This window comes from Aethalodelphis obliquidens, unplaced genomic scaffold (genome assembly GCF_003676395.1).
Source record: "Aethalodelphis obliquidens isolate GAN/ISIS:26980383/991018 unplaced genomic scaffold, ASM367639v1 scaffold5, whole genome shotgun sequence".
Taxonomy (NCBI): domain Eukaryota; kingdom Metazoa; phylum Chordata; class Mammalia; order Artiodactyla; family Delphinidae; genus Aethalodelphis; species Aethalodelphis obliquidens.
This window is the reverse complement of record NW_020837949.1, coordinates 11603750-11616308: the sequence shown is the minus strand read 5'-3', so window position 1 is coordinate 11616308 and position 12559 is coordinate 11603750. Positions and strand designations below refer to the sequence as shown.

Here is a 12559-nt window from a genome sequence, read left to right as displayed (position 1 = left end):
CTACTGAGCCTGCGCTCTAGAGCCCACAAGCCACAACTACTGAGCCCACATGTCACAACTACTGAGCCCACGTGCCACAACTACTGAAGCCCGCACACCTAGAGCACGTGCTCTGCAACAAGAGAAGCCATCGCAATGAGAAACCTGCGCACTGCAATGACAAGTAGCCCCCACTCACTGCAACTAGAGAAAGCCCGTGCACAGCAATGAAGACCCAACACAGCCAAAAATAAATAAGTTTTTTAAAAAAATTCATAAAAGAGATGAAAATGGCTTCCTCTGAGTAGGGGAAATGAGATGGTGAGGGAAAACGGGGTTTTTTGTAAATGAAAAACCATGTAGAAATATGATTCTTTAAACTATGTGTACATTGAATAAAAACTAAACTAGGGCTCCCCTGGTGGCGCAGTGGTTGAGAGTCCGCCTGCCGATGCAGGGGACACGGGTTCGTGCCCCGGTCCGGGAAGATCCCCCGTGCCGCGGAGCGGCTGGGCCCGTGGGCCATGGCCGCTGAGCCTGCGCGTCCGGAGCCTGTGCTCCGCAACGGGAGAGGCCACAACAGTGAGAGGCCCGCGTACCGCAAAAAAAAATAAACAAAAAAATAAACTAAAAAATGTGACCTAATTACATTATTTTTTCCTGTGTCAAGGTAACTGTTTACAAGATCACTAAATGAGATTAGCTGTACCAGGAACAAAGAGAGGCTGATTTATGGGCATACATACTATACATTAATCTTGGCCTCATCTGGCCAGGGCCCTCTACCCAACCACTGTAGGCAACTTGATCAGTAAACATACAGGCTGACTCAGTCAGAGGCCTACTTAACATGAAAAAACATACCATGCCATTAAGAGGAAACACCTTTTTACCTTTGATAGCTATAAACACTGATCTTCTCGAAGGTAGGGCCCCTGTGTTTCACTGCTGTATCCCACGTGCCTGGAATACAGCACGCGCCCAAAAATGTATCAATGTGTCCATATTTTACCTACGCAAAAACATTCTCAAAGAGGAAATCATAAAGGAAGTTACAAAATATTTAGAATCACGTGACAATGTACTACACATCAAATTATACAGGGTTCACGTAACATGGCACTTAGCAGTAAATGATACACTTCTTTATTGAAAAAAATAAGAAAAACTGAAAATCAGTTTGTTAGGTGTTCAACTCAAGAAACTTTAAAGAGGTGACAAAATAAAACTAAAGTAAGATGGAAAATTATATAAAAGATAATTGAAGAAGGGTGGCGCAGTGGTTAAGAATCCGCCTGCCAATGCAGGTGACACGGGTTCGAGCCCTGGTCCAGGAAGATCCCACATGCTGCCGAGCAACTAAGCCCATGCGCCACACCTACTGAGCCTGCGCTCCAGAGCCTGCGAGCCACAACTACTGAGCCCATGTGCTACAACTACTGAAGCCCACGCACCTAGAGCACGTGCTCCGCAACAAGAGAAGCCACCGCAATGAGAAGCCCGCGCACCACAACAAAGAGTAGCTCCCGCTCACCGCAACTAGAGAAAGCCCGTGCACAGCAACAAAGACCCAGTGAAGCCAAAAATAAATTAATAAAATAAATTAATTTTAAAAAAAGATATTGAAGAAATTAATGCAACAGGAATCAAGGAAACAATGGATGATATGCAAAACCCAAAACTGAATGTTCAGGATAAGGGTCGTATATCTACTTAAACAAGCAAACCTCTACACAGAAAGCAACAAGAAAAGACACAGACAATATGAGAAAAAAAAAAGGATGGAATAACTATAGTACAGCAGAGATTTACTATGTGAGGTTTCCAAATCTTCAAGGAAAAGATAATCCTTACTTTAAATAAATAGTTTCAGGGCTTCCCTGGTGGCGCAGTGGTTGAGAGTCTGCCTGCCGATGCAGAGGACACGGGTTCGCGCCCTGGTCTGGGAGGATCCCACATGCCGCGGAGCGGCTGGGCCCGTGAGCCACAATTACTGAGCCTGCGTGTCTGGAGCCCGTGCTCCACAACAAGAGAGGTCGCGATATTGAGAGGCCCGCGCACTGTGATGAAGAGTGGCCCCCGCTTGCCACAACTGGAGAAAGCCCTCGCACAGAAACGAAGACCCAACACAGCCATAAATAAATAAATAAAGCAAAACTGTCAACAAGTAAAAATAAATAAACATTATTAAATAAATAAATAGTTTCAGAGACTAAGAGAGAAAGCTACCCAACTCATTTTATGAAATAATTATGTCCTAAACAATGGCAGTACAAGAAAACAAAGTTAAAAATAAATTTGAGGTAGTAGATGCAAAAATTTAAATAGAATATTAATGAATTGAATTCATCAGTATATTTTTAATATATTATGATTCTAGCAAACACTGCTAGTTTTTCCTCAATATTCACTTTCCTCTATCCAATGTAAAAGAAGTTTCAACCAGACACATAACTACCTACAAACAGATGGCATGTCTAAGCCTCCTTTGCAGACAAATGTTGCAATATGACTAAAGCCAGCCAGTGGTATGCAAGAACTGCTACTCTGTAGTGTATGGGAGTCTTACTTCAGGGTCATGTCAACCTCTCTCGTCTCTTCTTCTTTGCCCTTCTTCTACACTACCACCCTGACTGCAGACGCCACCATCTTGAATCTGAGGCTGAAGGCCACACCCTAGAGATGGAGGAGCAATGACCTGAAAGAAGCATGGTCCCTGAGGACTTGGTGAAGCAGAGTTACCGTCATCATGGACCACTTAATCATCGCGGACCAGACTTTAATATAATAGAGACTAAAGCTCTATCTTGTTTAAGCACTGCTTGTTATTGCTGTCATTGTTATTATGTAACCAATGACTTTAGATAATTACCATTAAGAACTGTAAAATGTCAAAAAAGGTTTTCTTTAATAGCATATCTGAACCAATTATAAAATACAACTAAAGGGCTTTTATTTGGTGCAAAATGTTTACGATTCCTTCTTTGCTTTTACAAAAAATTTTAAAACAACATATGTAGAAATTAGATATATAAAAATACTGGGTACAGTGGTCATTGCTGAGTCATGGAATTATGAGTCCTTTTTATTTAAAATGTTCTATATTTTTCATATAAAAAATCATTATTAATACAAAAACTATAATTGACCACATAGTATATTTTCATGGAATCCCAAGTAGGCAGAGTTATAGCATGCACACTGGGGGGAAAAGAAACACAGAGCTTATTACATGATGAAATGGTCATGGTGACATGAAGGAAATAAAAATCTTAACAAAATCAACCATGGGGATCTCTAGAGTATAATAAATATGAAATGTAAACCCTGATGATCTTGTAATAATCAGTCTAGATTACCACTTGCCTCTGGATCTAGTATGATAAAAATACAAAGAAAGAAAGAAAGAAGAGAATGTCCCTCTGCTTTTTACTTCAGTACAAAAGACGGCTGAAAGATGTGGCAGTTTCTGTGGCAGGAAACAGAAACCACAGGAAGAAAATGCTCCTCTGAAATGCTATGGTGGTTTTACTGCTGAAAAGAATCTGCTCAAACTTTTTTTCCAGAGCCGCTACTCACAGCAAAATCACTCTGCAAAGCTTGAATAAATTTGGAAGAGTCACACTATCCAATTTCAAAACTTATCATAAAGTTATAAAACTTATTATAATAGTGTGTTAGTTACAAAAGGATAAGCACATAGATCAACAGAACAAATAGTTGAGAAGTAGATCAACACAAATATAGACAATTGAGTTGTTTTTATTTTAACAATTTCATCAGGAGTTTATTTTTGTATTATATGAAGGAAGGCTAACTCCATTTTACTCTAAATTTTTCAACACTTTCTTTTCCTTACCTAGTTTCTTCTTTCTCACTGATGTGAGATTTAATAAATAATCACTGTATTAGTCAATATAGTTTTGGTCACACTATGGCAATACATTAACTCTAAAATCTCAGTAAACAACTGATTTTTGACAAGGGTGCCAAGGCAACTCAATGAAAAAAGAATACTTTTGTCAACAAATAGTTCTGGAACAGTTGGCTATCCATGTGCAAAAAGCAAAACAAAAACAAGACAGAGGGCTTCCCTGGTGGCGCAGTGGTTGAGAGTCTGCCTGCCGATGCAGGGGACACGGGTTCGTGCCCCGGTCCGGGAAGATCCCACATGCCGTGGAGCGGCTGGGCCCGTGAGCCATGGCCGCTGAGCCTGCGTGTCCGGAGCCTGTGCTCTGCAATGGGAGAGGCCACAACAGTGAGAGGCCTGCGTACTGCAAAAACAAAACAAAACAAACAAACAAAAAAGACAGAACAAACCCCTCCACACATTCCTCACACTCTATACAAAAGTTAAGTCAAAATGGATCATCAACCTAAACATAAAAGGTAAATTATAAAACTTCTCAAAGATAACCAAGGGGAAAACTTTTTGTTGCCTTGGGACTGGCAAAGAGTTTTTCAATATAACACCAAAAGCATAATTCATGGTATAAAAATTAATAAATTGAAACTTATCAAAATTGAAAACTTTCATTCTGTGAAAGACATTATTAAGAGAATGAAAAGCTAAACCATGGACTCAGGTTTGAACATTTGCAAAGCACAAGGTGTTAAAGATCTTATAACTAGAATATATAAAGAATTTTAAAAATTCAACAATAAGCAAGCAACTCAATTTTTAAAAAACAGGCAAAAATCTGTAAACACTTGACCAAAGAAGATATACTTATGTCCAACTGGCATATGAACAGATGTTCAACATCACTAGTCATTAGGGAAACGTCACTTAAAATCACAATGAGGGCTTCCCTGGTGGCGCAGTGGTTGAGAGTCCGCCTGCCGATGCAGGGGAGACGGGTTCGTGCCCCGGTCTGGGAAGATCCCACATGCCGCGGAGCGGCTGGGCCCGTGAGCCATGGCCGCTGAGCCTGCGCGTCCGGAGCCTGTGCTCCGCAACGGGAGAGGCCACAACAGTGAGAGGCCCGCATACCGCAAAAAAAAAAAAAAAAAAAAAAAAAAATCACAATGAAATACCACTATACATTTTTTTAAATGACTTAAAAACAAACAGAACACTGACAATTTAAATTAGATCTTGGAAGAGGACACTAGTTGAAAACTGGAAGATCCAAATCAAGCCTACAGTTTCACTAAGAGTATTGTAACTAGGCTAATTTATTAGCTTTGATCATTTGTACCATGGTTATTTACGTAAGATGTGAGCATATGCGGAAGCTGGGAGAAAGGTATATGGGAATTCTCTGTACTGTCTTTACAACGCATTTCTGCGTCAAAAACAACTTCAAAATCATAAGTTAAAAATATAACCAAATAAACTGGACTTTTTAAAGCCATTCTTTCTGTCCTTAACGCTACAGCTTTCTTCATGAGTTTTCCTTGGTTAGAAATACACTTGAATACATCAGGATATATTTAGCAAACTGGATATGCCATTTAGGTATTGGTCCACCAGTTTTACTTTAAAAGATCACTTCTTCGCCTAGAAAGGTTACTTCACCCCCACTTTAGCCTAACTTTGGGAATTCCCATCAACAACATTCTTCTTTCCATTGCAGGAAGCAACACTGCCAGCAGCTATGGCAAGCACAGCCTCTTCTAAAATGCCTTTGATGATTGCAGCAACATGGATGCAACTAGAGATTATCATACTAAGTGAAGTAAGTCAGAAAGAGAAAGACAAATACCATGTGATACCACTTACATGTGGAATCTAAAGTATGGCACAAATGAACCTATCTATGAAACAGAAACAGACTCACAGACATAGAGAACAGACTTGTGGTTGCCAAGGAGGAAGGGGGTGGGAGAGGGAAGGGCTGGGAGTAAGGCATTAGCAGATGTAAACTATTATATATAGGAGGGATAAACAACAAGGTCCTACTCTATAGCAGAGGGAACTATAGGCAATATCCTGTGATAAACTGTAATGGAAAAGAACATAAAAAAAGAATGTCTATATGTGTGTAACTGAGTCACTTTGCCATACAGCAGATTGGCACAGGATTGTAAATCAACTATACATCAATTAAAAAAAGTAAAATTTAAAAAATGCCTTTGATGATGTACACAGCCCGTGCTCCTGCTGACTACCTCTCTGCAGCACCCAACACTGTGAAACCTGGCCCCCAGCTGAGGTTACTCCAGTCCTGTGTCTCCTTCCTTTGTCCTCTGTCTCCCACCAGTGTTTCTCTAACAGAAACACGAAGAACTGCTGTGTTTTCATGCAGTCTCACTGTTCACGTTCCCACACTTGATTTGGGCATCAGACCCGCAAGAGTTCAACACTTACTGGGTGGTGGAACTGCCATTTCTCTGCCTGTCTCTCATTATAAAGAACTTCTCTGAAATTCTGAATTCACTGGTCTGGTCATTCATTCACCAGCAAGTATCTAGGTACTGGGGTTAAGAGCTAGGAATGAGCTACCGTTGTTAATAATGAAACAACAAACCCCAAACGGAGTCACTTGTGCTAAGTCCCACATCAGCAAACCAAGACTTAATATCTAACCTAACTGCAGTTTCAGCCTCTCGCACGAATGTGACCTTTAACCAACAGATCTGGAATTACCTGGTCAGCACTAGAGGGGTGACCCCCACCTTCCCCCAAAAGGAAGGTGACCCTGCCTGAAACAATCCACTCTTAGCTAGAAACTTCCCTTTTCTGCCCCCTCCTGCCTGTAAAGTTCTTCCATTTTTTACAGCTCCTCCGAGCTCCTTTCTACTTCCTCGATGGGATGCTGCCCATCATTGAATAAAGCCAATTCGATCTTCAAATTTCTCAGTTAGAATTTTATTTTTTTAATACAGTGATGAGCAAAACAAATAAAAAGAGAGGCATCAAACTCTTCAGAGAGTGTATCCCATGATCCCTCACACTCTTGGAAGCCTGGGTCAGCAGAAATGGAAGAGAGCCAGTGACAAGCAAAAGCCTCTTGAAAACCAAATCAGAGGTCCTGAAACACTACAGACTGACTTGTACAAGTGGGTGGGAACAAGCAGAGAGGAGCAGGTGTTTATTATTGTACACTGTATTCGAGGGAAACATCTGGAGTTCAAGAATGGAGATTTAAAGATGAGATGGTTAAAATTCATAACAACTTCTCCAAAACAGGCCAGAAAACCTTAAGTTTTCGCCTTGTTTAAAAGAAGTCCTAAGTAAAGGGAAAACCAAATATTATGAAACATTTTGGAGACCTCTCACACACCAACCTTCCCTTTATTAGAATTACTTCATTATCATTACTTTAGAGTTATGTACACTCATAAAAGTTAATTTATTCTGAGTTGAGAAGTCCATTTTCTCATCATGTGTATTGTGCTTACATTTTAAAATCAGAAACAACTTCCCCAAGATAAAACTGATTCTTCATCTCTTTTGGTTTTAATATTCCAAAAGAGACTAGGTGACTTGGGGTATTATTTTTACCCTATGTTGATTTGCCTACCTTGTAAAGGAACAAGGAACTTTTCCTTCAACCCTTATTTTCCCAGTGATTTGTTTAAAATGAAAGGTAAATGTGTGTTTGTGTGCACACAAGTGTGTGTGTGTACAATCATTTTTATATAGAGATTTATTATCAATTTATTTTGTGAAAGAGGCTTGTCTCAGCAAATCACTGTCTTCTTGCTTTACTATTGTGATATTGTGATTTATAATAAGAAATACATTTGGTCTTTGCCCCCTTTTCTGGCACAGAGCTCCTAAAACCCTTGGAATTTCCTCAGTGAGATCAACAAAAATGCCTTTGTTATGTTAACAAGGTGACTTTTGGAACACACCTAAGGATGGGGACTGACTGCCAGGAAAACCAACTGTGAATAGAGGTTGGAACTTTCAGTCCCACCCCCAGGTTTCCAGGAAGTGGGGAGAGGCTGGAGGGTCAAACAATAACCAATGGCCAATGATTTAATCAACTGCACCCAAGTAACAAAGCCTCCATTAAAACCCAAAAGGACTGGGTTCAAAGAGCTTTCAGACTGGTGAACACATGAGGTGCTCGGGGTGTGGCACCCCAAAGGGGGCGTGGAAGCTCCATGTCCCTTCCCACAACCTTGCTCTATGCATCTCTTCCGTCTGGGTGTTCATCTATGATCATAACCTATTATAATAAATCGGTAAATGTAAATAAGCTGTTTTCTTCAGTTCTGTGAGCCACTCCAGCAAATTAACTGAAACCAACAAGAGGGTCATAACTCTAACTTATAGCCAATAAGTCTAGGTGACAACCTAGACTTGGGACTGGCATCTGAAATGGAGGGCAGTCTGGCGGGACTGAGCCCTTAACCTGTGGATCTGATGTCATCTCCAGGTAGATAGTATCAGAATTGAGTTAAATTGTAGGGCACCGAGACAGCGTTGCAGAATTGCTTGCTGTGGGGAAAAAAACCCACACGTGTTTAATGACCAGAAGTGTCCAAAGGAAAGTGTTCTGTGTGAGCAGTGAAAAAAAAAAATCTCACAGGTGGGTTTTTTTCCCAACTCAATTATTCTTCCCTTAAGCCCTGAGGGCATCGCAAAAGACCATCAGGATAAAAAGTTACAGTTAAGCCAACCCTGCCTTCAGTCTTTGGTGCACACAACAGGATCCACAGGGGTAAGTAGTGTAACATAGTGGGTAGAACAAGGACTCTGGGACCATGGGACTCAGGTTTGAATCCCAGCTCTCTCTCTCTCCTTCTCCGTCTCCCTCTCCCTCTTTGACTTTGGACAAGTTATTTAGCCTCAGTTTCCTCCCCTGCAAAATGAAGATAATAAAAGTACCTTCTTCAGAGGGTTGTTGTAAGGCTTAAATTTCATGATAGGTATAAAGTGTTTGGACAGGGCCCAGCCCATAGCTATAAATATCTGAAGTTATTATTACTTTCAATCAGTTCCCTGAGGTCACACATGAAACGCAGTTATATGGTGACTTAGTGGACAGATGGCTGACTTAACTAGAGCTATTAAAGAACACAGCTCTCAACACTATGTTAGTGATTTATAAAGGAGCGTCTACTCAAGTTCCTCCCTGGGCCCCAGGATTGAACTCACACACAAGTGCGTCCAAAGGACACACGGGAGAGGATTAGAAAACAACTCCTTCCATCATTTGCATCTCCAGATTTAGAACTAAGAGTCCTAAAATAAACAAATGGAGTAGATTTGGAAACGAGGCATCCACTGCTTCTTCTTTTGTCGTGAATAGTGGGAGATCTGCCCATCACATGCTAGGGAGACATTTTCCTCCAGACACCAAAGAGAAGCAACAACTCAGGATGACTGAAACCTGCAATCCCCCAGAAAATCAACTGTCACCATCTCGCATCATTTTGATGTGAATCATTATAGGCACCGAATGCGTCCCTGGTATGACTGCAAATGGGTTCATTGTGGCTATAAATACAGCAGGATGGATTCACAACAAGGCAGTTTCCACAAGTGGCAAGATCCTGCTTCTCCTGAGCGTATCCGGAAGAGTGCTACAAAGCTTCATGATGCTAGAACTCACCTTCAGTTCAACATCCCCACACTTTTATGATCAAGACATTCATCGTATATGATACGTTCAAAGAAGTTTCATGGTCTTAAATGATTGTAGCCTCTGGTTTGCTGCCTGGCTTAGATTCTTCTACTTCGTGAAGATGGCGGATTTCTCCTACCCCCTTTTCCTCAAGCTGAAGTAGAGAATTTCTGGATGGATGCCCTGGTTTCTGTGACTATCAGTGTTTGTTTCCTTTGGGCCACAGTGTGTTCTTCCTCAAAAACATCTACACTATGCATTGCAACCATCCTTTTTCTAGCCCCTCCTTCAACTCCACTAAGAAAAATTACCTCACTGAGACCAACGTGATCAGCCTGGTTCTTTTCTTTAACGTGGGAATCTTCGTTCCTCTGATCACGTTCATCCTACCTGCCACCCTGCTGATCATCTCTCTAAAGAGACACACCCTACACATGGAAAGCAATGCCACTGGTTCCAGGGACCCCAGCATGGAGGCTCATGTGGGGACCATCAAAGCTATCAGCTATTTTCTCATTTTCTAAATTTTCAATGCAGATGCTCTATTTCTTTCCATGTCCGACATCTTTGATATCAATAGTTCCTAGAATACTTTGTGCAAAATCATCATGGCTGCCTATCCTGCTGACCACTCCATCCTACTGATACAGGACAACCCTGGGTTGAGAAGAGCCTGGAAGCGGCTTCAGCCTGGAAGCGGAGTTCACCTTTACTTGAGAGTGGACTCTATGACCCACACCCAAAGCACCTACCCCAACCAGCTCTGCCTTTCCCTCACCTAGATCTCTCTCTTCCTGCCTCCTTTCTTCCCCAAACCTGATCTGATCCTTTCACTCGATGTGTTTTTTGTATTGGAATTGGACCTTCATTCCTCTTTTGCTTCATGGGCACAATCTTAGTGATGCTTGACATATGCTTCACCTGAGTCTTCCATTTCTACCTCCCCTTTCTCTATCTAAAGCAGTGGTTCTGGACACTGGCTACACATTAGAATCTCTAGGGGAAATTTTTTTTAAAAAACACCCATGTCCAGGCCTGACCCCAGATCAGTGAAGCCAGGATTTCTGGTGTTTGAACTTGGACAATTTGTTCAGTTCTCAAGGTGATCCTGATGTGTAGCCAGAGTTGATGTAGCCACCAAAATAAAGGAAGGCTTTGCAACTTGAACTTCTGGCAACTCCTCTCTTTCCCCATCCACATGTCTTTTAAACAGATTCAGATTATTCGGGACGCTTTCTGAGTAACAGCTGGAAATGCATGTTATCTCCATCCTCCAAAGACATAATCTGAATAATTTGGAATATTTATCAAAATTAACAGTACATAAAATATCATTCAACCTAAAAATTACTAAGAACTTTTCCCATAGATAAGATATGGTTTATATATATATATATATATATATATATATATATATATGGAAAAAAATATGTGCATGACGATGTTCACTGCAGGACTATTCATTAATGAGGGAACTCATATCTGAAATGGAAACTTATGCAAACATTTTTAAAGTGAGACGGATGCATGTGTCCTGAAATGAAAAGATCGCCAATATGTTGTTAAGTACAAAATGCAAGCAGATATTCTGTGATTCCATTTATGTTTTTAATGCAATATAAATGCTTCTTGTGTATATATATGTATATATAATGTTTCTAGAAGGATGTACCAAAAGTGATTTAACATAGGACTTCTGAATAGTGGCATCAGGTGTCTGGGGATAAATGAAACATTTACACTTAATTTTATAGCTTTTTGCGTTTGAACCATTTAGAACGTGTATGCACTAATTTCAAAATTTTAAAACATTTATATTTTTTTTAATTACAAAGAAAACTAGGTAAGTGAGCAACGTTTGAGGGAAAGAACCGTGTATCTTAATGAGTTGATTGAAACCATCGCTTTTTATGAAAATGCAAACCTTCAAAATCCTAAGTTAAACATCTCCACTCCTATCACTACCTCGTATTTTTCATTTTATTAGCTCAAGGGCTGCCGTGGAAAATCGCCAGCTTTCAATCCACTGACATGTCTAGATTCTCTGTCCCTCTATCAACCCCTCTTCACTTTCCTTCATAGCAGTTTGGAATACTGGTTAATCATACCCACACCCTTAAAAATGTTTTCAGCATATACAGATGAAGTGAGATGATGTCTGAGATTTGCGTTGAGATAATTCAGCAGGGCAAAGGGGTAGAGAGGTTTTGATGAGTCTCATGTTGATGATTTTTTTCAAACAAGGTCTCAGGTACATGGTGGTTCTTTATACTAGTCTATTTCAGGGTATGTTTGAAATTTTCCCTAATATATTTTTTATATAAATGAATTATAAAATGCTTTCATTTCCTGGTCCCTGTTTCTCATCATCCCCATCATGTGGAATAACTGCACATCTAGATGAACCCAACTATTTAACACCCCACATTTATTTCTTTTTTTTTAATTTTTTTTTTTTTGCAGTATGCAGGCCTCTCACCGTTGTGGCCTCTCCCGTTGCGGAGCACAGGCTCCGGACACGCAGGCTCAGCGGCCATGGCTCACGGGCCCAGCCGCTCCACGGCATGTGGGATCTTCCCGGACCGGGGCACGAACCCGTGTCCCCTGTATCGGCAGGCGGACTCTCAACCACTGCGCCACCAGGGAAGCCCCCCACATTTATTTCTAAGCAGCCTGGTGTTGCTTGAGATCTCTCACAACTGAAGTTATGTTCCTACAGATTCATGCTCTTCAGCCCCAAATGAGTAACATCACTGGGCATTTCTATCCTGTATTTCCCTAAAGAAGTCATTCATTAACTACCCATGATGACTATCTCATATCTCTTCCTCAGTCCTAAACCTCCAGTCTATCATCTCTCTGCCTTATTTTCAACTGATGAAGTTGCCCTTACATTTTCTTTTTTGATAGAAGGAAGTCATTAGGAGGTCATTCCTTCACCTTCCCATTAGTGAATCTATAAAACCACTAATTTTCTCCTACATTTCTAATGTTTCAATAGAAAGAGTGCCCTTCTATGAACATAGATACAGAGAACAAATTGGTGGTTGTAAGAG

General features: G+C 40.8%; 1 pseudogene; it reads left to right on the top strand.

Moving 5' to 3' along the window:
• Positions 1-9258: 9258 nt before the first annotated feature.
• LOC113618532 (taste receptor type 2 member 39-like) lies at positions 9259-10285 on the top strand (annotated as a pseudogene).
• The last annotated feature ends 2274 nt before the right edge of the window (positions 10286-12559 follow it).